The sequence below is a fragment of the Lissotriton vulgaris genome, chromosome 8 (assembly GCF_964263255.1).
Source record: "Lissotriton vulgaris chromosome 8, aLisVul1.2, whole genome shotgun sequence".
NCBI classification, from domain to species: Eukaryota; Metazoa; Chordata; class Amphibia; order Caudata; family Salamandridae; genus Lissotriton; species Lissotriton vulgaris.
In genome coordinates, this window is record NC_141696.1 from 1,459,489,537 (window position 1) to 1,459,516,767 (window position 27,231).

At 44.8% G+C, this 27,231-nt stretch overlaps 1 protein-coding gene across 1 annotated transcript in view; it reads right to left on the minus strand.

Annotated features, from left to right (window-relative positions):
* Positions 1–27,231, minus strand: part of IGSF11 (immunoglobulin superfamily member 11) — a 536,993-nt gene that overhangs the window by 79,534 nt on the left and 430,228 nt on the right. The gene's annotated exons all lie outside the window — the stretch shown is intronic.

Consider the following 27,231-nt stretch of genomic DNA (forward strand, 5'->3'; position numbering starts at 1 on the left):
AATGATACCCAACTTATTCTCTCCCTGATGGACAAGACAACGACCACCATAACCAACTTCATCAACTGTGGATGAGAACTAACTGCTTGAAGCTCAACTCCATTAAGATCTAAGCACTAGTCTTCGAAAACAAGACCTCCCTATGGGATTCCACCAGGTGGCCATCAGAAGTAGGACCAACACCAACAACCACCAACCATACCAGGAACCTTGGGATCATCCTGGACAACAAGCCCAACATGGCACTTAAGTAAAAGCAGTGAGTGTTCCCTGCTTCCACATCCTATGTATGCTACAAAAGATCTTCAAATGGCTGCCACAGACCACCAGACAAACTGTCAAGCAAGCACTCATGACGAAGCAGATTTGACTACAGCAACACAATCTAAGTCAGAACCTCCAAGCAGCTCAGACACAGACTGCAGACCACCCAGAATGCTGCTGCAAGACTCATGTTCAACCTCCAGTGCCACACTCAAATCTCACCTCACCTCAGGGAGCACCACTAGTTCACCATTTACAAATGAAGCCAATTCAAACTCCTCACTCACACACACAAAGCCTCTCACACAACACTGAGCCAGCATATCCTAACAGCGGCATAAACTTTCACCAGCATTCCAGAAACCTACGCTCCCCTTGCTTTCCAGCAGAGACGGAGGTTTATTGCTCTCCTACATCACATCCTAAACATGGATGACCTGCAACAACACATCAGATTCTCTTCCTCACATTGTGAGTTCCGCAAGAAAATTAAGACCTGGCTTTTCGAATATCCACACGTAGACCGCACGCCAACACTCCTGCTCAAGCGCCTGAATACCCTCATGGGTGAATAGCGGACTCTACACATCAACATAAAATAATGAACATAACATAATGTTCCAGATGAAATGCCCCAGGAAGGTCTGCACCCCCATCTGCAACATGGGCCCCTCACAAGGTCAAAATGAGGGGCAACCTCTTGCCACCAGGTTCCACTACTTTTATTTTTACTGTTGAAAGTGGTCCACTACTTTTCATAACCATCTTCAGAGAACAGGTTGCGTTTTCATTCAAAACCGACCTGCATATATTTCTGGACGAATTTCTGTCAATAACCTGGTATGAAACTTTCTTGTAACCGGTAAAGCTATACATTTCTTAAAACTAGATCAAATAAATAATTCAGAAAGGGGCCATTTGTGTAGCTTGCTTTTGGTTATTCCAATAAAATGAAACTTTAAATAGAATTATAATAAAAATATGTAAGAAAAAATAGCAATTGGTGACCACATTTTCATCTGTAATTTCTTTCTCCAATGGTCGATTTACAAAAGTATTGTTACATGTGTCGGACTACTCTGGTTGCAGGGATTCAGGGCCGTATTATCAAGCCCCAGCGATAATTATCGCTAAGCGCACTTAGCGCTAGGATAATTATTGCCGGGTAGCGTGGATTTTTATCACTGAGATAGCGTGCTATTAGCAACGCTTATCTCAGAAGTGATAACAATCCTCGTGCTAACTGCCAAATGAGAGATTATCGTTGGAAAACCAACGATAATCTCTCGAAGTTTGGCGCTAGCTTGATGATAGAGGCTCACAAACGTAGCCATGATATCCACCTTCCATAGGATATCATGGCTAAGTCAGGAAAATGCCAGGTGTAAAAAAAAGCAGCGCTATCCGTGGTTAGCGCTGCTTTTTTATCACTAACAGGGTTAGCGATAACCTTGATAATAGGAGAAATGTCGCTTAACAACATTTCTCCTATTATTTTTCTTGGAACGCCCCCTTTGCATCACATTAGAAATGCAAGGGGAAGTGTAGAGAAAAGGGGTGCTAACATGCGAATTTGCGTGTTAGCACCCTGTTGCTGATAGGGAGATAATTTTATCTCCGCTTTCTTGGCTTTTAAAGCCAAAAAAGAAGAGATAAATCCCTTGATAATATGCCCCTTAGTGTTTACTGGGGAAACATGATACCCAAGGCCAAGAGATAAGCTGCAATGGTAACGACTTTTCATTATGTACTGATCATGCATCAATTAATATGGTAAAATCTAATCAATAAAAAAAAGGTATGAAGAAAATCTATGTATTTTGAAAATGTGCACAAGATACTGAGTTATAAAACAGTTGATATTTATGCACCTCTGAATTTGGGATTACCCAGGCAATAAAATGATTCAGAGGACATTTTGAAAAATGTATTTTTATTTCACAGCGGCTTACATCTGGAAGCCGAAGATGGATAGATCGATCACATTTCTGACATGAAAAGCGACCCTGGAGCAATGGAAAGGGGGCGATGTCCAGCACCGCATCACCTGTCTTGATCGGTATTCAGGGGCAGAGTTATTCTTCCTAGTACCCAGGGCCGGACTGGCCATAGCGGGCACCGGGCGTTTCCCCGGTAGGCCGCTAGGGTGGGGGCCGGTTTGGGCCCCTGGGGGCCGTTTTTGTTACCGGGTCGGCAATGTCGGCCCCCGGTAACAAAATTGGCCAAAACCGGCAATCGCAAACTGCTCATTTGCACTCCCCCTCACCCAGGGGGGCCAGCTGAGCAGTTTGCCAGGGCCGATTTCTGTTCTCAGTCCGGCTTTGCTAGTACCGATGAAGCGTGGAAGCTGACCACTCCACTAGATCGGCCTGAGAATTGTTTGTTTTGTTCTGACGTCAGCGCACGCTGCGCAAATGGCATTGCAGCAGAGCAAAGAATAATCAAACTTCGGACACCGTAATCGACACTTCCTTCACTTCTCCGACTTTGATTTAACAAAAAAAAATGTGTAACTAGTGTTTTCACCAGAAACAGATTAATTTACAGGTCGGAGGAAGACCCGTAGATGTCCTCCACAAAATAGAGCTAGTGTGGAGGATTTCAACAGGTTGTCCTCATCAGTAAGTGGGTTAGGGGGAGTCAATGCAAGTCCATCGTCAATAAATGTTAGAACACAAAATTGCTTTATCAGAAAGAATATTTCAGCAAATATCCAACAAAGGGATGCAATAAAAATGTATTGTGATCATATTTGACCGGTGCGCCCAAGATCAACTGTGTCGGGCAAGTAAAACAAGTGACCAAATCCAAATAAAGTGCACTATGTAAGTAACTGTAAAGGTTGTTTTCAAACCTTTAGTAGACATTCCATGACTAAAATAACAATTTCAGAATCTCTGATATCTAACTTAGGTGTGAGCTAAACATTAAATATGTCAGTGTTTCAAAACTGTCAATGAAGAGTCTACATTAGGACAAATGTGGCTAACAATTCCCTGAATATTATAAATCAGGCCTACCAAAAATGGTGCACTCCATTATGTCTAGAAGAACGCGCACTTAATACGATGAGGAAAAGATCTGATCAAGACTATGCGGGCTCTGCAGAACTGACATCTGAGCCACTTATAGGTCACCCCCATTTTACCTATGCAAATATTGTCAGTTTTCTGTAGCTACCAATTTGGTCAACAGTTAAAAAGATCTGTCTACAATCTATATATCTTTTTCCACCCCTGGCACAGACATTACCACTATACTATCTCCAGTTCCAAATGTATGCAGATGGCATCCAATTTCAAATCCGATCTGGGTACATCAGATGAACCGAAGTAAAACATGACTATATATCTAACACACGTACTCCGTTAGATGACCAAGAGCGCCTTGTGCCTGAATGACTCTAACACTTATATCCCTAGAGTTAGAATAGGACACTACTGTTCGTCGTATTGTTCATGCAGCCAAGCGAACCAGTATCCACTATAACTCACACCAATGCAGAACAGAATATAGGGGTTGTTTTAAATGAGAAATTCTGCTTTGACCAACAAATAAGTTTAAATATACCAATTTCCTCTAATGCCCTTAGAGGGATCACCGTGTTGCTCCAGGTTCCATACTGCATTGAACCGGTCAGTGCCTTGGTGTTATTGAGAGTCTATTACACTATCATCTATTCCAGAACACCAGAAACCCTCCAAATGTATAACTGATACCTGTAGCAAGCCATATGCATTGATTGCGCACTTGCTTGATTGAGAATCCTGTATATCAGAGCCCATGTAGCTGTAGCTAAATTTCAAACTACATCCTGCTTCTATTCTTCATGTCTGCTACTACCTCTTCCACATGAAAGAGCAAGACACCAAGGATTTAAGAGGCTTGAGATAAGGGTGTTGTATGACCATGTATTATAAGGAATACATTATCCTCAGCCATAGATTTGTCGGATATTGCAAGTTATCTCTATCTGGTCTTGTAACTAATCAGTGACTTGCAATACCCTTATGAGCTGTGGCAGGGAGCACATTAACCCATATATAGTTATCATATACACAATGTACAGTCCAGGGCAATACTGCTCCCTCAAAGTGAGGAGAAATATGTTCTAAGAGATGTACTGAGCATCCAAAATGATGAAGACTATTTGATAAAAATATACTCTGTATGTTCATGCCACATGCTTGCACCAAACAACCATTAAATAGTAAAATCTGTGCAGAAGTTGGTTACTTCTGTGCAGCGAAATAGAATCTCAGTGAAGACAGGGCCTCTATGCATGTTAAAAGGGGCCCAATAGCAGACCGGATGGTCGCATTCAGCAGTAATGAATGGCTGTGTTTCATGTCTCTTTCCAACCAGATGGGCTGCACGGAGAGTCCATCAAACGTGACTGGTCTTCCCCGTGTGCACTGAATATTCTATCTGTCCAAGGCAGGAGTTGTTCTACACATACATTAGTGTTTTTTTTTTATTTTCCACATAATTAGTTCATGGGTGCTCAGGGCACATTAAAAATACATGGGTGCAGTTAGTATGATGGGTTCCATGGTCAGAATCTCGTTCCCTGGGATTTGTAAGTATTCCTTTAGAGCTTGTTCTATAATTAAATAATGTGCAATTGTCGTGCTGCATTCCCTTAATTGCTGCTTCATTTGCATGTATTTTGGCCACAGCACATAACAAGAAGTACAGCGGGAGGCGTTCCTGGACTCTGGACCAGTTAACTTACACACAAGAATATTCTGCCTAACACAAACTAGATAATCTCACATTTTCATGTTTTTTAAGTTATTAAGGCATGTAATTCGGAGCTAAACTATGAGAATCCCACTGCATAGAAGAGATTCCCCTTCAGAAAACACAAAATGAGGCTTAACCTGCACAGCACAAAAACTACAAAGCTTTGAAGCAGACGTCTCAAATCATAGGTAGTGGGTTTCGGTTTCACCCATAACTCTGCTTTCTGAGTGACAAATAGCTGATGATAGATTTTGAACCAGGAGGCACGTAGAGTGACAGTCACAAGTCACGACCTGTCCAAAATAAGCATGCAGAGTATCAGTCCCTGCCTGCTCTGGTGGCCCCTGACATCTGCACATGCGCACTATTCCTTTCAATGGCCGGTTGTCCTTGTTGAGTCCTAAGTGCCTTGAGATCCAAGTGCTTCAAAGGGTGAGCCAAGGAAGAGAATGTGCAGGAGTGTAGGAACTGTGGAAGACGGGGGGATTTCAACCCCACCCCAGATTTTGAGTGAGCGGGGGCTCAAGAGACAGTATCCCCTGCCAGATTTTGAAGTGGAAACTGGTGAATAAACAGTGGCAGACAGAGCCATGAGGCAATGTACCTAACCTAAGGGGCAGACTCTGTGGTGGGTTGATATTCTCTTTGTTTTGTTAATTATTTAATAACCACAATTAAGTAATCAGCAAAACTCAGGAGGTCCCACAGAATTTGCGCCATAGGTAACATCCCTTCAAAGAGACAATGGGGCATATTACCAACAACTAGCGATAATTATCGCTATGTTGGCTTAGTTCCAATATTTTTATCGCCGAGCTGCGGAGATTTTTATCGCTTAGGAATATCTTCAAAAGTTGGCAATAGGAGATAGCGATGTTAGCGACTGTTTCCAGTCGCTAACATCTTGGCACGCCCACTTTGCATGTCATTAGTGATAAATTTCACTGACATGCAAAGCGGGGCGCAAGATGGTCGCTATCTCCTACTAGATGTCGCTAACTGGTGTTAGCGACAGCTAGGTAATAGGGAGATACATTTATCTACGCTTTCTTGGCTTTTAAAGCCAAAAAAGCGGAGATAAACCCCCTTGATAATATGCCCCACAATGTTTTGGTGAAGTGCAGCACCATTTCAGACAGGTATGTTCTGTCACTTGAGCTATTTGACACAGCAGCACTCATTGACTTGGAGAAGGAATATAAGAAGTACACCTCGAAAACGAAATACGGTCCTAAGAATATCACTCAGGAACAATAGAGAGCACTGGAAGATCTACGTCACAATCCAGAAATAATAATCAAAGAGGCAGATAAATGCAGCCGAGGCCCATGAAGGTAAGAGCAGTGGGGCAGTAGAGCCCGGTTTGAGGAGATTTCGACAGACGACCACGAGGGTAAATTAATTATTTATTTAATTTTCTGGGTCATCTGTCGTAGTCCCCACCCCACTGCTTGTCTGGATAAAGGAGGAAATATTGTGATTTTACTGACGAAAGACTACCTATATGAAGTTAATCGACAGTTGGATGATCCCAATTGCTATCGAAAACTAACTAAGAATGCTATGTCAGATACTCAAAAAAGGTTATCAGAAAATCTGATAAAAAACAAAAGTTGTCCTGAGGAAACTAGACAATATTGATTGGCAACTGGCTTACACTTTGGCACCTATAGATGTCAGTTTATATACTTCCATTAAGCATCTCATTTCCCAGCTCTAACTGTTCCCTCCATGCCTCTTTCTTTTCCACTTCCTTTTGACACTTTACCTTTCCCTCACTTTACTCTCTTTTCTTCCTCTCTAGTCTCCATATTTGCGCCTGTATTGTTGAAAATAGAGACTTGGCATGCAGATGACTTTGGGAGGTTTGCCCGTGGAGCAGGTTGGGTGGGTAGGATAGCCCATGGGGCTGAGAAACAATAACTGGGTAGGGGCAAGCAGGGGAGGGGTTAAGGGAACATTTTGGGAGCCAGAGTGTGTCCCTAGCTTCCATTTTGTAGGAAGACAACTCAATGACTGGGTAAATCCGTACAGTTGTGGTCGCATGAGTTGGGGAGTTATTGGTGGTGCTTATGGGTGGAGGTGAAGTAAAGGAACAAAATTGTTAAGAGAGGCATTATAGTTTTGTAAGGTAAGGTTGCCCGGGTATATATCATTAAAGTGTCCTTTTTCACACTATACTGAGTGGATTAAATATTTTATCATTTAACAAGAAATGCCACAAGTCATATACAATGGAAAATAACCTGGATTTTATTTTTCAAAAATAGCAGAAACCAGTGAATCACCACAATAATACGAGTCCCCTGAGAAACGGACGACAATGCCCATCTAGAAGATCGATGGCTACCCCTTGTGCACCTCGAACAACTGAAAGCAGAGGCTCTTCACTGTGTTATCTGTGGTTTAGCCAGAACAAGGGCCAAAGGGATTGAAGAAAGAACAAACTACAGAGTATGTGGGTCTGAAAGGACAATCATGTTTTTATCTGCGCTAGTTTCTTCCAAGATGAAGTATTCAGAAGAGAAGCTGATCTAAACAGCAATCTCAATGAATTTGCAGTGTATTTGTATTCCCACCCAAACTGCATGCTTGTATACATTCAAAAATATGAATGTACAGTGAGCTCCCAGCAGCAACGTACCCGCTAGCCTTCAGTTAAGTTTGCACTCTTTGTAAAAGCAAATTAAGTTTTAAAGCAACTCTTGAGTGCTGGTGATGGGTTCACACTCAGTCAGATCAGAAAAAGAATGAAAGATTGATGAAACTGTATTGATGATAGATAATAATGAAATGAAGATTTTTCTGGTGAAAATGTACAATGATTGAATTTGTCTTGGTCAGTCTAACAAAAAGAATGAGCTACTTATGGTGTTCTCAGCAGATTTGACTCCTGAAGTTATTGCTGCTAAAATAGGAACACAGGATGCACTAAAATCAGCATTTCAAGAAATGTCCTGAAAGATTTAGATTTTGGACTTAATGATAAATTTTGTGATGCCCCAGAGCTCAGCAAATCATGGAAGTCAAGAATACCTGATCTTGTCTTAACATTTTTTACATCATTGTTTGATATCAGCAAGGCAAAACTGTTTCAAACTAAAGTTCTTGAGTTTGAAACAGAATCTCAAAGCATTGATGATGGACTTGAAGATATAAGCGGACAAAATGAAAGACAATCCAATGAACCGAAAGGATTATGCAGTGCAAATGCACCGTCTTTTCCAAATCATGGGTTATGAATTACATCACGGCAAAAAGAAAACTCCCATAACCATGATGACTGCCCATGCGAACCATGACAAGTGCTAAAGTAGAGAGCTAATCACTTCAATGAATAGGATTGATGTATCAAGTTATAATGACATAGTACGGAGCAGGTACGTGTTAACAGCTCATGCTGTAAAATCTGGTAAATCCGACAGCGCACCACTTCCAAGTCACTTTACCAGGAATGGATTTACAATTGCTGCCATTGATAACTTTGATTTTGAAGATAGCTCTTCTTTGTCTGGAACATTCAGCACACATGATACTTCCATGGTGTTTTTTCAAGACTGTACCAATAAAGTAGCTGCTGGAAAATAAGGTGTGTCAGCTGCAGGTATAAACAAACAAAGCTGCAAACTTATAACCCAACTGCCTTGCCAACATGTGCAAAATCACTGCAAGCCATCAACACGTCCCAGCCTACCAGAAGGTTTCAGAATGGCTGAGGACATGGATCTTTTTCTACCTAATATGCTGCGGTCCAGAAATCTGATTTAACCCCTTCGGTGCTCATGACGGAGCGGTTCCGTCATGACCACACCCGTTTTTAAGAATGTTCAGCACAACGCGAAAATTAGCGCCGCGCTGAAAGGGTTAACTGAATTTATTACATTGCTTATTTGGATGTATGACGTTGCAACGCATACTTTTACAACGCCTACCTTCACAACGCAATTTTTACACCGCAACATCCATTACAACGCATGCCATTACAACGAATTCTTTGAAACTACCTTTACAACGCATTCCACTACAACGCATACTACCTTTACAACGCATACCATTACAACACATACCATTACATTGCATTGCATAGTGTAGGGGTTAAATTACTATTCTAACTCCAGGGGGTGCAACAGTACGGTAAGTGTTGGATAGTGTAGGGGTAAAAATTACTATTCTAACTGCATGGGGTGCAACAGTAGGGTAAGTGTTGGATAGTGGAAGGATACTATGTGTTGTAATGCTATGCTTTGTAATGGTATGCGTTGTAAAGACTGCGTTGTAACGGCATGCATTGTACTGGTGTGCGTTGTAGTGACATGCTTTGTATTGGTTGCGTTGTTGTAAATGCATGCGTTGTAATGGATGTTGCGTTGTAAAGGTTTCGTTGTAATAGTAGTGCGGTGTAAAAGTTACGTTGTAAAGGTTGTTTCCCACTTATTTGGTACAGACTGAAGGATGAGAAAAGCCAGTTGCTCTGTCGGCTGAAATTCATGCTTTGATCTCCTAGAATACCATTCCACTGAAGAAGATTGGGTTTTTACCAGTAATACCATCTGCAGTCACAAACTACTCAATAGTATACACAGCTCTAAAGAAATTCCAAAATGTGCATTCTAAGCTCGAAAACCAGTCTATCCTGCCAATTTTCTGCGATTACGTTGTTTTCTGTAATTTAGCTGACATTTTTATGAAGAATCCAGTAGAATTCAATTATCTTTATCCAATGATGGGCATTTTCCATATGACATAAGCCACATTGCGATGAGCAGTAAGTTATCTCAGTGGATGTGACATAGACGATGCACTTATTGAGGCTGAAATATTCGGAAGCAAAACTGTCTTGTTAATATTGAACAAAACTTATTAAGTTTGTTTGTTACAAGGTATGCTCATCATATCTGAGGAAATAGAAACATTGCATTGGAATTCTTTCTGTAACAAGAATGACAAATTAGGTTTTGCATATCTCATCTCAGAAGTGAACAAGGCACAGGGTGCACTTTATTCAAAAGACATAATGCAAAGCCAGGCAATGTTCAATACACCCAGTTCAAAATCTTAAAATCTGAAAACCAAGTTTGTAGAGTTTGTTAAAGAATGTGAAGGCAAATCAGAAATTTCCAAGTACTAGGGAAATGTTTGACACATGATAGCTCTAGTGAAAAACTTTGTATATGCTGATCGGGAAGGTGAATGGGGACTGCACGTGCAGACTGTGGAGTCACTGAACACTTGTTTTGCAAATTTGATTGCATAAACTACCTGAGGTACAGGTCCTGGTATTTGGAAAGAGCGAAGAAGCAAAAGGTGGAAAAACCATACCGCTACAGAAAATTCTTCCAAAGGCATTTTGTGGTGAAAAACAGAGAGGGAAGGTTTAATGCTGTGGATCCATATATGAAACTGGAACAGACGATCCAGAGATAAAAAAAAAAGCTTCATAGGAATTGTTGGTCAGACACGTAAAAGTTAATTTGTTGCTCAATGGCAGCTAGTTTACCAAGAAGTCCTTTCCATTTGCAATGTTTTCAGAGAGATGACAAATTCAAAATTAATTGAAAAGTGTGAAACTATATATCACCATGAACTTGTGGGAAAGAGAGGGGAACGTATTAATAAATATGTTGACAACCTTCTTCATTTCATGCAGCCGCAAGAAAACCCTTTTGAAACGACGGAGCCCATTCAACCACACAACTTTGCGACTAAAAAAATATGTGGATAATTATATAAATACATGTCTACAAGATGTCCTGGAACATGGATGGAAACTGCACGCAGAACTGAAGCAGGAGAGATGTGTATTGAAAGAAAAAAAGCTGTTTGACATAGTCACTAAAGCTAAATGTCCATGCTTCAATCGCCATAGTAAGAGTGTCGTCCAACCAGCCACTACAAAACAGATTACAAAAATCAACTTTTGAAAGTACATTGAGAGATAGATGTACCAAAAGAAAGGAGTGAATGTATCAAGGACATAATGTCCCATGATCTTCATCCAACAAACACATTATTTGAAAGAGATGCTGCAACCAAACCAGTGAAATCCAAACTCGTACAAGAGTTCGAAAAGAACTTTCACCTGAAGAATTTCAATTTGAAAAGGTGACCTCATTGAAAACTGCTGGTGTGGTGGACTATATATGTCGCAATTGCGAATGTTCAAGATGTCATCCATGCAACACTTCGGAGAGGTCGTTCAGTCTGTTCTACAAATATCAAAATCAATGTGCACCTTGCAAGAACCGTAAATTTTATTTGACAGTTATCTTGAACTATCTGTAAAAGAAGGTGAGAGAATCAGATGAATGTCTACAAGTGGAACAACTGACCTTGCCTGCATCAAAAATTCGACACCTATACTTGTGCAACATGATAAAATCTGGTCATCAACATCAAACATAATGAACTTGGAGATGATAACTCTTCAAAACATTGCCGATGCTTCAGTGAACACAGAATTCCCAATTATTGCAAGTGGAATGATTGTCAATGAGGAGTTTGTGCATGCAGAGATATATTCAAAAGGTATTGGCCATACTGTTCAACAATGTAACAGCAAACTGGAGGAAGCTGACTTTCGTGTTGTGCCACATGGTGAGTAGGCTGTTCGAAATGGCTCCAATCAAGTCACTACACTGTACTACCAAATGACAAAGATATTATTGTGCTACTTAGGTTTGTTGCAATGTTCATAAGCCATGGATACGGTATGGAACAGGCAAGAAAAGACACTTAATATGCTTCATATTCTGTATAAGAAACTTGACCCAGAGATGCCCAGTGTTCTTATTAACCCCTTCCCCGCGGATGACAAAGCCAGCTCGTCATGGGCGTTACCTGCGCTGCGCGGATGACGAGCTGGCTTTGTCACGTTACGCGGGATTTTTAAAAATGCCGCGCACAGCGGGAAAAGCCGCCGCAGCGATGCGGTTAAGGCACATATTCTTATGGGTGATGACACTATGAGCAAAATTGGAACAAAACTTGGAGCTTTAACTGCTGAACCTGTGAAGTTTCTAAAGGGATTTGCTGAGACAGAAGAAGAATGTGATTTAAAGATGTTGAAAAATATCTTGTGCGTATGTGGAAAATTAGTTCTGACAGTCACACGTTTGACGATCTTCAGTACAGTGAGTTCAAAAGATCAGTCTACCTAAGTGACCTTCCACCAACATCATATTCTGTGCGTGACACATTAAAAGAGCATTCTACATGATCAGAAGATGTGTAAATGTTTTGGATCATGCATATGTAGACAAAGATCCATGTGAATTAGGTTAGGACGATATTGCTAGGGTGCTAAAACCTACAAAATCTCTAAAGCCTCTACCCATAGAACTTACATGTACATGTACTTGTAAACCTTGTGCTACAAAAAGTTGTCCCTGTTGATATACTCTATGTACCACGAGTGATTGGCGAAACGAATAAATAAAGTAAACTAAAACAGGAGTGATAAACATAATTTTTTTTCATATTCAGATCATAAACATTGTTTGGTGTATAGATAAAAGGTTAAAAAACATTATTATGTGTTTCATTTCTACATATGTCTCTTCTTCCTTTACTACTGCCACCATTTTAGAAAATGTTTAAGGGTTGCTCTGAGGAGTTATTTTCTCTTTCTATAAGACTACTTGACTCCCAAAACCTATGTTTTGACACCAAAATGAAGTATATAGGTCTCATTGTCCTGAAATATTACATCATCATGCAACACATCTGCCATTTGAAAATTTTTGTTGAGAAACATTTGGTCCGAATCAGTAATCTCTGCCCAAGCTAATTACTTCTCCAATTATCCAAAAACACAAATCAAAAATGAAAATCTCTGCACAACAAGTTCTTTAACTGAGGTATTTCAGGCGGCCGGGATTAGGGATAGGACACCGTCTTGCGGGCATTTTCGGAGATGAACCACCCCAGGAGGCCTTCTGGCGGTTGCAGACCATAACAGACACAAGAAGTACTAGCCTGTGAACTACACCCCTATGAAGCTCAGCCACTGCAGACTGAGACCGTGCTGTCAATTATGGCAAGCTCCTGTTGAGTCCCAACCAGTGTTCTAGTCTCCTACAGCTACCCCCAGCTCATGGCGTTGGGAGGGCAGGCAGGGGGCTCACTAGGCCACTGCGTCCCAGCCCTTTGGTGTTTTTCTCTTTCCAAAGGTTGTGTGCTGTTTGTATCTACCAGTGAGTTCCTCTTTAACTTTTGCAGGCCAAATGGTATTAGAACAGACTGTGAGGCCAGATTGCCCAGAGTGGGTAATTAGAGGAGTGAGAACTCTGCATCTAGCACATATGAGTCAGCAGTTAAGCAAGTGGCGCAATGGCATGAGCTGCTGAATTTAGACCTGGGGCGTCAGCTCAGCATCCTGTGATTTTGGGCCAATCACTTAATCTGTCCGTGCCTATAAAAATATAAAATGTGCCCTGGTGTTGTCCCTGCTGCTTGTGTACAGAGCTCCTATATCTTCGGGTCAGATTCATGCTATATAAAACTGCTAAAAATAAAATAAAAGTACAAAGTCCACAACAGAAATTGGCAATCACTTCCGCTTTCTTTTTTTTTTTTAAGACCTTTATTGTACCTCTAATAGTAAACACAGCTTCCAGCCTACAACCCCCTGGGCTGGCCGCAATTTAGTCAGTAAAATTCTGTAACATTAGGATAACACAGCCTTTGTGCCGATATCCCAGGGGTACAGCGGCGTTTAGCAACAATGTGGGTACATAATGTACAGTATGAGTAGAAATCTGAACAGGTCCGTGATTTTTCAATTTTAAAACAAACATGTTGAAATTGCATCATACAGCATATGTGACATGAGCAGCTATGTGTGCATTATTTGCTTTACCTATTATACTTAACAGTTGGCATTTCGGTTCAGTCATAGGATACAGGTACAACTTCTTTGCAACATATTTTCCGTTGCCGCTTTCTTTTTTTTTTTTTTTTTTTACTTCAAGTCTTTTCATCGAAGATAATCGAAAAAGCGTATACATACTGCAATAAGCAGCATTTTTTGGGCATCCAACTTTTACAAATTGCAATGTCATCGTAACAATCAATGCAACAGGAGTATAGGCCAGTATAGAATGTAAACAAAGCTGCATAATATTCGCAACCAGGAAGGCCGCTAGGCATTGGACCAGCCAAACAGTGGGATATTAAATCAACCAGAGGTGTGACAGGGTTCACACGCGTATTGAAGATGGATATACTCGGAGGAAAGAGAATGAAAAATAGAACAGAAGGAAAAATCATATTTTAGGTCTATGGAACAGCAATATGGATTGTGTTCGTTCCAAGGAAGGATATAGGCGAGGGGATATCGCGAGTGGGAGCTTTAGAGATTGTATATAGGGATCTGGGTAATGCGAATCGATGGCACTACAAGGGAGAGCCAGTCCCCCCTCTATCAGGGGAAGTGCACTTAATCTTCTTGGGCCCGATTCACCGAACTAACTTAAGACAAAATCCTAAACTTACTACTTTTGGTATTCACAGAAGTTAGGATTTTGTCTTAAGTTTGTCTTAAGTCTGTTTTACGACAAACTTAAGACAAAATCCTAACTTCTGTGAATACCAAAAGTAGTAAGTTTAGGATTTTGTCTTAAGTTAGTTCTGTGAATCGGGCCCCTTGACTTCTTGACTGTCTGCCTGGTTGGAGTTGGGCGACTTGGACGTGGCTTAACTCCAGACGGATAGTTTCAGGTGTGTTGTGGTACAGAGCAAAACAGTTATTCGATTATTAATGAAGTGTAGCCGTGCAGCCAAGGGTTGTGTATGGACTGCATGTATAATGCTAAGTCATGTATTAAATATATTTACAGTATGAACTGCTCAAACCGAATGATTAGCTCACAAAATGCAATACTACTTAATATCAAACAGCATATTAAATATACAGTATTTCTATTACTGTACATTAAGATTTGGGTGGAATTCCCGAGCGACATCACATTGGGAATGACACTGCAAAGCGAGTGCCTTTACTACTTCACTAGCACTCTTAAGCGGGGCAAATAGACAGAAGCAGCGATAAACAGCCACAATAGAGTGTAAACTAGGGCCACTATATGACTACTCTGTGCCATGTGTGCAAAGTTCTAAATGTTCGCAAAGTTGTAAAGATCGCAAATCTTGAAACCTGCCTTGAACACCTGCCAGCACGAAAGACAACGCTGCGATGGAATGGAATATAGGTATCACATGAGAAGTTTGCAAATGGCAATAGGTTGAAAAGATTTAGGGATAAGAATAGCCTTATAAAATGGAAGACAGCAACACCTTCATCTACCAGGGCACTTGGCATCTCTCGAGTTACCTTACATATTCTCAAACCCGAATGACTGCGAGCATTAGACGAATGCAATGAATAACAAATACAACAACAATAGTATCAGCGGTACCTTTGAGACAAGAGGACAGTTTCTCGCAGTTTGCATGTGTATTTGGGGGTAGGGAGGGTACCATGGAGGTACGCCGATCGCAGGGTGGTCACATTTTATTTCATTAAATGCTGGTGCATAATCTGAATTTACCAGCAATTTAAAATGTATTTCAGCCATACGATCGATTGTGCCACTCTACTACCCTCTGTTCTGAGGACTGTCACCACATACTGCTGCTCTCCCGCCATTGCTCTTAACACCAATAGTTTCTATAAAGCTCGTGAGAAGCTTCCTGCTGCTGTTGTCAATGGTCGGAGCAGGAGGCAAGGAAGAGGTAGGGGTGGAAATGTATTAAAATTCTAATACAACATGAAAAGCGCAAAAAACCTGGTGGGTTACAGATCAGTATAACTTGTTGATATAAAACAGGGCTGCATACCACACTACTCCCACTTGCATGCACTGTATATAACTGGTGTCAGTATTACCTAATTTATTGGTGATGAATCTAAGAACCTGTGAAGGATGAAAGGCTGAGTTGAAGTAGAACCGAGCAGGAAACGTTCAATTCACTGAGCCACCACAGTCTGCCTGCATCGTGAGGGTGGTTATAGTGTGGGGGTCAGAGGAAAATGTTCTGATTAAACATCAGCCACCGAAAGTCCTTACTAGTAACTGAAAGCAAAAAAGCCTATATAGCTAACTTTTCCAACACATTCGAGTTAAAATTATCAACCACAAGCCGCAGGGTTCTCTTCAAAATAAAAAACTTAAAAAACATTTTAAAAAATACCAGCCTTTTCCTGCCTCCCAATGCCCTTGTCTCCAACAGCCTCAAAGTACCAGTCCCTTACCTACCGCCTGCCAATCCTTGTGAAGAGATAACAATGAAAGTATCTGGAGCCGCCAAACCCACTTTCTCTTATTGTTTTTACCATCTCTCTAAAAGCATACATAAAGGAATCTCAGCCTCTAAGACATCTGAATGCATTATCCTCATGCATTAACCCCACCACGTCATGCAGAGTAAAACAAATATCCCTAATTTATGCGCGGCATGCAGCCAACTGCAATGTGAGGAACATTTAAGCAAGATATGAATCTGGTACTGGAATTTAGTAGCCTGTGACTCTAGACACTGACAAAAGGGACGCATTACTGAAGAAACAGCATGGCGCCTAACAGCGCATAAAACAATCTCTCAGCCCCCAGACAAACAAGTGCCGAAGGCGCAGGAGAGCAAAGAAGTCATCAGCCCAAGATCAAATGGTGTCTCCAGGGTTTATGCCGGGATCTCAGGCATTACCAATAGACTTCACATCAAAAACATTTAGCCCACAGCCTAGTAAATCCCAGAGTCTGAAGACAGAACTACTCTGAAAGCCTGCTGGTGTTTCCAACTGCTAGGAACTTATGGGAACAGTACTGTGTATGTAAACTGTCTAATATCAGCGGTCCTGGAAGACCCTGGGCAGATTTCCAAGCCTCTTGCGACATTTTTGCGCCACTGCGTCGTGATGCAGCAGCGGCATAAATAAAGCGCCAGGTTGCAACACATTTACAACTTAACGCATCTAGTTAGATGTGTCACGTTGTGAAGCCCTGAGCCACATTATACCTGCGTCAGGTATAATGTATGCAGGGTGGGCGTCCCGATGCAAGAAAGCCTCGTAAAAGTGATGCAGTGAAATGTACAAGATTTCACTGCGTCACTTCTACGATGCCACTGCGTCAAAGCCTCACGCCCGATTGAAGCAGGTGTAAGGAGTGACACAGCACAATAGGTATAGGCCTTCCTGAATATCGCTGGAGTTGCGTCGTGCTTGCGACACGACTTCAGCAATGCGTGAGCTTTGTGCCAACAGATGCATGGCGCATCTGTCAGTCCTTGCGCCATGGTGCGCCGCATTATAAATGTGACTCATCCATGGTGGTGCAAGGGTTTTTTTGTGAGACGCAAGTAAACTGACGCATCTCTGCTATAACGCAGAGATGCGCCTGCTTCTTGTAAATCTGCCCCTGAGTGTTTGGAGCACTTGCGTCTGCATCTTGGATGGTGGCTCCAGGACGCCGGCTTTGGTTGCCTCATTAGTTCATGCAGTTTTCAAACTCAAATTAAAAGTCATGCACTGTTTACATACCTCGACTGCACAAGATTCCATCGCATCAGATTTCAATGGCATTATGGGGATGTTGTGAGGATTCTGACTGTCCTCATACCTCATCTGTGCACAACAGAGGACTCTAACATTTGTTGAACTCCGCACTAAGAGGAACTGTTATCTCTGAGGTGGGGAAGACGCTTTTACCACGAGCTCTCTCTCTTTCTCTCTCACACACGCACTCTCTCCTGCTTCGCCAAACAAAAACTGATAGAAAAGCAGGAACTGTGAGAGATAAGGTTGACCACGATTTATGCTTACCTGTGCGTGGGCCCCAATAGGCCCCAAGCCTTGTGCAGCACTTTCTACAAGTAATATTAAACCAGCATAGTTTCACATTTTTGTTAAAGTTGCAGTTTTTGCATTTCCTGTTATAAATATGAGTGCACAAGTCCCATGAGGAAAAGTGATGTTGGCTTAAAAGACATGACTCGCACGTGATCTGGAACCCTTGCCCCAGGAGATCTCATTCCATAGTAACTCTCTCTTATGTACATATCTTCCAAGAATCATTTGTATCTCCACCATGCGTCCTCTGTCTTTACTTTGAAGAAATACTCCCTTCTCTCACTCCAGACCCGACCATTCCAGCCTGTTGGGAGCCCTGAAGGACTGTTACCCTGCTGTGCTGATCTGCTGCCCTCTTGCCTGGATAAGAAGAACTGGATTTGCATCTTTTGAACCCATGTACATTTTGGGTATAGAAAAATACCAGGAGACCCCCACCCCCTAATCAACTGAGAGATAGCCTTAAAGTAGTGAAATGTAGGAGTTTTTCACTACTAGATTGTGTAAAACTTAAAACGCATGTTCTACTCTTTAAATTCAATGCACCCTGACGTATGGGCTGTTTAGGGTCTACTTTGATGGTGGTTTATATGTATTAAGAAGGAAGTTTAGACTTGGCAAAATATTTATTCTGCCAGGCTGAATTGGCAGTTTGTGACTGCATACGAGCTGCAATGTCAGGTCTGAGACATATTTCAAAGAGCTACGTAAATGGGTGGTATAGTAGGAACTTCAGGTCCCCTCGTAGAATTTAATTTACAGGCCCTGGGTACCTGTAGTACCACTAAACTATGCACTTTTAAGTGAATTCAATCTGCTGATTGGTTGTAAGTCAATTTTACAATGTTTCAAGGAGTAAACACAAGCACTTTAGCATCGGTTAGCAGCAGTGGTAAAGTACTCAAAGTCCTAAAAGACAACAAAAATGGGTTTAGAATTCAGGAGGAGCAAAGTCAAAAGGTTTGGTGAGACCCTGCAGAGAGGGAGTACAAAAGGGGGTGGTGATGGACGGAACATCTGAATCAATCAAACACTCACACCCAGTCAAAAGATCTGGGCCTAAACCATCACCGTTCTCCAGCCCACTCTGCCACCCCAGTTCAGACATGGCCATATGCAAATCAGTCGGACCCTGTGCCTTATAGGAACAGTCCAGCCCGAACTTCCAAGCCATGTCTTCCCTGGACCAGAAACAAGCTTCCGAGGACCGGTTTCTGGCATTCCAGCCGTCCTCAGCCCGGCTTGCTTGAATCCAGTGGCAAAGTGAGCAAGGGACTCACGTCCGAGCATACCCTGCCACACTTATGGCAGCCAAAAGCAGTACAAAAGGGGGTGGTGATGGACGGAGCATCTTATGGCGGCCAAAAGAACGGTGATGGATTAAACCCAGATCTTTTGACTGGGTGTGAGTGTTTGATTGATTCAGATGCTCCGCTTTTGGCCGCCATAAGTGTGGCAGGGTATGCTCAGACGTGAGTCCCTTGCTCACTTTTCCACTGGATTCAAGCAAGCCGGGCTGAAGACGGCTGGAATGCCAGAAACCGGTCCTCAGAAGCTTGTTTCCGGTCACGGGAAAACATGGCTTGGCAGTTATGCTGGACAGTTCCCATGAGGCACAGGGTCAGACTGATTTGCATATGGCCATGTCTGAACTGGGGTGGCAGAGTGGGCTAAAGAACGGTGATGGATGAAACCCAGATCTTTTGACTGGGTGTGAGTGTTTGATTGATTCAGATGCTCCGTCCATCACCATCCCCTTTTTTTGCCCTGCAGAGAGGGAGGCCCAAGCCCAACAAACACTAACTATTCCGACAGCCTTGGGTGACTAAGAATAGACCAAACCGTTACTTTGGCAGGAGTTTGGTGGTTTGTGCTGCATTTCACAGTGCTGCCAGGGACAGATGTAGAGGCTGTGAAGTACTCAGGTCTCATGGCGCTTGGGACCCTCAGAAAGATTAAGGGAGCTATTGCCCAGAGTCACATGGTGTAGGGTCAGCTGCTGCAGGAGCTGGGAATCGAACCATGAGCCCTGGGCTCCGGTGTCAGCCCTTGGCCGCTGCGCCACACCACTCGTGGACCTTGTCAGTTACTTTTTTTGTTTTAACAAATTAAGCACTGCCTAATACAGTTCTTTTGGTACCTTTCTTTATATTTACACAGTCATGTATAGTTCGGACCAGGCCTCAAGAACGTCGGAGCGTTTTACGAAATGTCTATTCATGTGTGGTGCCTTCTCCGTTGTAAGCTTCGGGCCCTGTGGCTAGCAGCGGCTGCAGCGGTCTGTTTAAGCCCGGCTCAACCTGCGCCGAGGCAGCCAGCGAAAGGACCGATCAGGACGGGGAGGGAAGTGAACCGAAGTGACAAGGAGTCAGACACGGGCCGCGGAAGACGCACGAGGGATGTACACTCACTCGCTCGCTACAGAAGCCCCGGGGGGACATTTCCACAAAGTGACTCTTTTGTCAACGAAACCTTTTAATACCAGGAAGGGTCAAGGATGCAGCCGCGCGCGCACCATGCCTTTTTAAGGGCTCTGCGGCTCGGGAAGCCTTGCTTACATTTCGTTTCAAGGCACACGTGAGCCGATTGACGCTTTGGCGAGTAATATCTGAGAATTTTATTTATCTTATCAATTTTTGTCTGCCTCTTCTTAGGCGCGAGGAAAGGCCCGGTGACTGAACAGGGCTGACATATTTTTCAAAACATGGACACCAGGCATTCTTCCTGAGGGAACGTCTGCCATAACATTTCTTATGCACGATAAACGCGGGTCACCCTCCACCAGGCCTTGCTTAATTTAGCGCAGACTTATTTATTAATATGAAAGATTTATAAAGTGCGCATCATGGCTCCGGGTATTCTGTGTAACAACAGAAAGGGATATTTACAACAATCCGTCACAAACAGCCCGCAGACCGCGCCATTGTCACAGCATATGTTATGATATAAGTAATTCATACGGCGCCTCGGACGGGCCAATCCACCCTCGGGCGCCTTCACCAGAATCCTCGCAACTCCGGGAGGACAGAGTCAAGACGTCCTCCAGCGCCTGGCAGCCCTGCCCAGCTTTCATCTCCGCGGCGCACTTGGCCAGTGAAATGATTAGTGCGATCCGGTTTGGCGAGGCGATCCAGAGGTGGGCTCGGCCAAGTTCTTCTTATATGGAGAGAGGGGGAGCTGCGCCGCTGGCAGGGAGGAGGCTCTGGTATGTGAGATAAGCCAGCGGGGCTGCCTGGTGAATTAGCAAACTGGTAATGTAAAGACCTGCCCTGAAATGGACAGAGCGTTCGAAGTGAGCAGGCCAGAACGCCCTGCCCATCCGCGCTGTCACCTGTGCCCCAGAGGGACTTTGGGGTTGCCCCCGCAACAACATTTTGAAGAAGAAAAAAAAATAACCAAAAAGTGCATTTTCATTCTGTGGGGCAATATTTCATCAAAACTGTCTTTTAAGACATTTCACGTGGTTCTGAACGACCACTCATGAAATAGGCTTAAAACATCAAAGTCATTTAAAACACTGCCTTGCCAGCACAAAAGCGCCTTCTACCAATAAATACATGATTCTATAACACCAAAAACAAGTGACCTCAAATCCGCACAAATAAGCCAAAAAAACATCGGCTTCAAATGATGTTGAAAAATACAAGTTTTGTTTTGAAACACTGGCTTGCATTTTCATCAAATACCCTAAATTTGTCTGCAAATAGCAGGCCCATTTTAATTAAATGGCTTAATGTTGTTGCCACACACCAAAGTGTCATTTTTAAAAGTAAGCAGTTGTCCCCGCCTATCAGTTTGTACATTTCCCAAAATACAATCAGTAAAGTCCACGGTCTTAGCTTTATGGGTCAACAGTGTTGTGTGCGCACAATCATATGTTCTTCCTGTGTACTTGTGTAGTGCGGTTCTGCCACTACTATGGGCTTCTGACTGGGCCGTGGGCTTTACGGAAAGTGTATTCCCACTTGGAAGTGGAGGTTTGCTGCAGACTTGAGTCTTACTGGCGTGAAGCAGCAAACATGCCTGCTCCCACCTTTTTTTGTATCTCTGTGTTACCAGTGGCGGCCGCCACTAACAACAAGCATTGGCAAAGCCAACAGGGCTCGCCTTTTGGGTGTATGAGCGCGGGAGCTGAATCTGTCTTCAGTGTCTGCATCAAAGGTGTGTCATGAAGAAAAACACATCAGGAGCATGAGGCTTTCCTTTGCAGCCAATCTGTCAACCGCTTTTAGACACAGGTCACTGGGAACCGGTGCCACTGCACCTGCTGCACCACCTAGTTTCACGCTCCTCGCCCAAACGATTATAACAAACAACAAGCAGGTACTCTGTTACAGAGTACCCGCACTTCTATTTTTCAATTTCAAGCACTGCTTGTAAACCTGTGGGTACTGCGTGTCCTTGCCAGATGGTGTGACCCAACACCACAGCTGAAGGAACGTATTGGAGTGCCGAAATGGAGACGGCGGGCTGATCACACAACAAAGCGTACAATCCAAAGAACAGCAGGATCTGTTAGGATTGCATCAGGAGGTTTGCTAAGGGACCTGATTAAGTGTGGCTGTGCTCATGTGTGCTTCAGGCACAAGATGGCCTCCTGGGTGCACTGAGGGATCCAGCGTCTCTAGCTTAAGCTGAGAGTGCTTCAAGCACATGATGATGCTGGTGGTGGTTGGGTCGGTTTCACTAGCATGCACTGAGTGTGCTCCAAGCACCACATAGTCGGCTAGCTGCACTGCTGTTTTTTTTTTAGCCGTGCACGCATAAACTACTCTTGCTCTAAGCACCAGAACGGCCTGCTGACCGCACAAGATACTACGCAGCAGCTCAGAGACCAGGACGCTCGACCCTCTGCAGACCACTGCATTCGGGCCATTGGATCACTGGGCAGGGCTCTGCTCGACGTGCCTCGCTGGTCAGCGTGGCTTATGTTCTTGCCCTTCGCCACAGAGCCTGCTGGTGTTCCATGAGAGCACACGTCAAGCTGTTTCCTAAAGCAATAATAACAAGTTTTATGTTAAGCTAATTTCTAGGCTCCTATTATCTGTCACAGCCAATGGTGGTGCTCCTGACTCCTTAGTGTTAATGTCTACACACACGGCGTGCCTAGTACTGGAATGCCATAATGTTGCCTCTTATAGTGCTCTATCCAGGCCTCGTTCTGCTTCCATGTGAGACCGAGCATCTGCTACTGCCACTTCCACTCTCCCTTTGCCCCCGTCCTTATCTCTGGAGAGGACCCTAATGAACCTGAAGAAGTTCCAGGGGAATCAGATAACCTGGGAGAAGACTTTTGAAACGGAATAGCCACTTGTGCGCTCATAATACTTATTTTTCCACTTTCTTTCTGATTAGTTCTTCCTCTCCTGGCTGCCAAAATACGGGACTGCGCTGCTTGTCGGCTATTCCTCTGAGGACCATCACTGCACCTGCGGTGGGCCGAGTCCTGATGGGGATTTTTACCCGAGTGGGTTTCCCCAAAGAGGTTGTGTCCGACAGGGGCGCCAACTTCATGTCGGCATACATGCAGGCTATGTGGAAGGAGTGTGGAGTTAATCACAGGTTCTCCACCCCTTACCACCCCCAGACCAATGGTCTGGTGGAAAGGTTTTACAAAACCTTGAAGGGCATGATCAGAAGTCTGCCTGAGAGCCTGCGGAAGAAATGGGACATTCTCCTACCCTGCTTGTTGTTCTCCTACAGGGAAATGCCGCAGAAGGGGGTGGGCTTCAGCTCCTTCGAGCTTCTGTATGGGTACCCTGGTGAAAGACGGATGGGAAAAGACTCCCAGGAGGCTGCCCCAGGATCGGGTGAGCTACATGCTGGCCTTCTGTAGCCAAATGGCTAAGTTGTGGAAGCAAGCTTCTGACAACCTCGAAGCCAGCCAGGCGGTCATCAAAGAGTGGTATGACCAAAACACTCACCCTGTGGAGCTGGAGCCTGGACAGAAGGTGTGGGTCATGGAGCCTGGAGAGCTTAGTGCCCTCCAGGATCACTGGACAGGCCCCTTTGAAGTGGTTGAGAAGATGGGCAAGGTCATTTATTTGGTGGACCTTAAGACCCCTAGGCAGCCCCACCGGGTGCTCCATGTCAACCGCCTCAAGCCCCACCATGAGAGGTCCAAAGTCACTTTGATGATGGAGACTGATGGGGCAGAGGAAGAGGAAAGCAAGCCTCTCCCTGACCTCTTTGCGTCCCAGGAGGATTGTTCGGTGGAAGGAGTGGTCCTCTCACCATCCCTGACATCCGAGCAGCAGAGGATTGCCGTCAAATCTTGGAGCAGTACTCCTTGCTGTTCTCCCTTATTCCGGGGAAGACCCACCTGTGTACCCACGATGTGGACACAGGGGACATCCCACCTGTGAAGTCCAAGTCCTACCGGCTGTCAGATAAGGTGAAGGCCAGCATCCACAGTGAGGTCACCAAGATGCTGGAGTTGGGAGTGATTGAACCTTCCGACAGCCCCTGGTCCAGTCCGGTGGTACTGGTACCAAAAGCTGCCCCACCGGGCACCACACCGGAACTCGGTTCTGTGTGGATTACAGGGGGCTGAACTCGGTGACAAAGACTGACGCTCATCCCATCCCAAGGGCGGATGAGCTCATTGACCGGCTGGGAGCACCCCAATACCTGAGTACCTTCGACCTCACGTCGGGGTACTGACAGATCTCTCTGACAGATGGTGCGAAGGAGAGGTCCGCCTTCTTCATCCCTGAGGGCCACTACCAGTTCCGAGTGATGCCCTTTGGGCTCAAGAACGCCCCTGCTACCTTCCAGCGGCTGGTGAACCAGGTCCTCTCCGGTTTGGAGGCCTTTTCTGCTGCCTACCTTGATGACATCCTGTCTTCAGCAGCAGCTGGGAGCACCATCTGTGTCACCTTTGGGAAGTACTTCAGGCCCTGCAGCAGGCAGGCCTGACGATCAAGGCCAGCAAGTGCCAGATCGGGCAGGGGTCGGTAGTGTACCTAGGCCACTTGGTGGGTCGGGGTAAGGTGCAGCCCCTCCAGGCCAAAATTGAAACCATCATGGCCTGGAAACCCCCCAAGACACAGACTGAGGTCTGAGCTTTTCTGGGCCTCACCGGCTACTGCTGCCTCTTTTTCAAGGGATATGGTACCATCGTGGCTCCCTTGACTGAGCCTACATCCAAGAAACACCCACGACAGGTAGTCTGGACCGAAGCGTGCCAACGAGCCTTTGACACCTTAAAGCACGCCATGTGCACGGCTCCTGTGCTCAAGGCCCCAGACTTTTCCACAAAAATTCATCATCCAAACAGACGTGTCTGAACATGGCACTGGGGCAGTGCTATCGCAACTCAAAGAAGAGGATCTGGATCAGCCAGTGGTTTTCCTTTCCAGGAGGCTACTCCCCCAGGAACAGCGGTGGAGTGCGATAGAGCAGGAAGCCTTTGCGGTGGTTTGGGCCCTGAAGCAGTTGCGGCCATACTTGTTTGGTTCGCACGTCCTTGTTCAGACTGACCACCGGCCCCTCCGGTGGCTTATGCAAATGAGGGGTGAGAATCCCAAGTTGCTAAGGTGGTCAATCTCCCTACAGGGAATGGACTTTAGGGTGGAACACCAGCCTGGACTGGACCACGCCAATGCTGACGGTCTCTCAAGGTTTTTCCGCCTTAGTGATGAGAACTCCCAAGGGATTGGGTAGCTCTCTCCACTTTCAGCTGGGGGTGGGGGACTCATGTTAGACCTGTCAGCTTTTGGGTGGTCTCCCCCCTATTTTTTCTCTCTTTTCTGCCTCACATATTTTTTTCCACCAATTTTTCATGTGGCCGTAGGTCTCCGGGCACCTCACCACTGCTAATCCGTGCTGAGGCATTGGTGCGCCTTTCTAAAATGGTGGGATGGGTGAGCTTCATAAAATGGACGCCTGCCAGAAATTACCTCAGAGCTCTAGCCCATATAATAGCATTAGGGGGTTCCAGAACCTTCCGGTCCACTCTAGTGACCTGGGCCCAGGCTATATAAGGGAGGATACTGGGCGGCCATTTTGTCACACTGCTGGGCTGGCTGGAGTGCGCACTACAGCATCAGGGGGATTGTGTCATAAGCTAATTAGACTGCTCCTAGGGGCTGCGGGCTGATCTGAGGGTGCTGCCCTCCTTCCTGTTGATCTAACCCTGCCTTAGAGAAGATCAGAGAGAACAACGCCCCAGTGTGTCCATGCATTAAGCGGACTGCTCCTTTTGGACAGCTGGTGAGAGTGATCTTGACCCACCCCCGGGAAGCTAGGAGGATTGGTGCTGTATGCTGAGAGGGCGAACGCTGTGCATGGCTTCCTTTCTACGACCACTGAAGTGAGGCTGGGACCCAACCTTTGCCCTTGCCTCCTGTCTGCCCCTTGTCATTAGTGCGCTGTCATTGCCTGCGTGTCTGCCGCCTGCCTGGTGTCTGGTCAATACACCTTTCCGCCAGCGCTGCACTGATCAGCCCACCCCCCTCCTAAGTGCTGAAGTGCCGAGACTGCAAATATTTCACCGCCGCTGGCCAGCGTGCTGTGAGGGGCTGAGCTGTGTGTGAAAAGAATAATGCGAGGCTCTGAGGGAGACGCTGGACGGGGTCGCTCAGCAACCGGACTCCCGCCTAGCGTGTCACCTCCCTGCCTGAGCCAGAGCTTCCTCAGGAGAGGGGAGGCCACCGCGGCTCTTCAAGAGGCCGGTCCAACTGCCCTCCGAGGGATCCAGAGGGCAGGAGAGAGAGCGAGAGGAGGCCCACATGCGGTGGAGTCTCCTGTGGTGGCTGCGTTGTGGCTTCGCTGCGGCCCCTACCCCTGCCTCAGGTGAAGTGCTGTAAGGGCTGAGCGGGTGGACAGGGGAAGATCGGCCCTGCGGACTCGCCTGTAGAGAGTAACAGTAGCGCCGGACGGGGGCAGAGGTATCGGGGAGGAAAGGCCTAACTGAGGGTGGGGTTGAAGAAGCGGAGTCATTCAGAGAAAGGGGGAACTGCAATGGATGGGGCTGCCAAGAACTGAGCCCCTATGTTGATCCTTTCTCCCTCGTGATAGCGTGACTGGCTCATATAAAGAGAGTGGGTACCAGTCCCCCTCCCTGAAGGGAGCTGGGAGAAGACAGCGCAACTAGAATATAGAACCACTGATGTTCTGACCTTAATGTATTTACCTGCTTGATTTAAACTGATGCAAATACCTGATAATTCAAAACTTAATGTATTTACCTGCTTGATCTAAACTGATGCATATACCTGCTAATTTGATATTTAATGTACTTACCTGCTTGGTTTAAACTGCTGCATGTACCTGTTGATTTATGCGTAACATACCTACCTGCAGATTTCCTAGTTGAATGTATTGAAATACCTGTTTCTTTGACTGCTCTGAGGTAATGCAATGCAATGTAA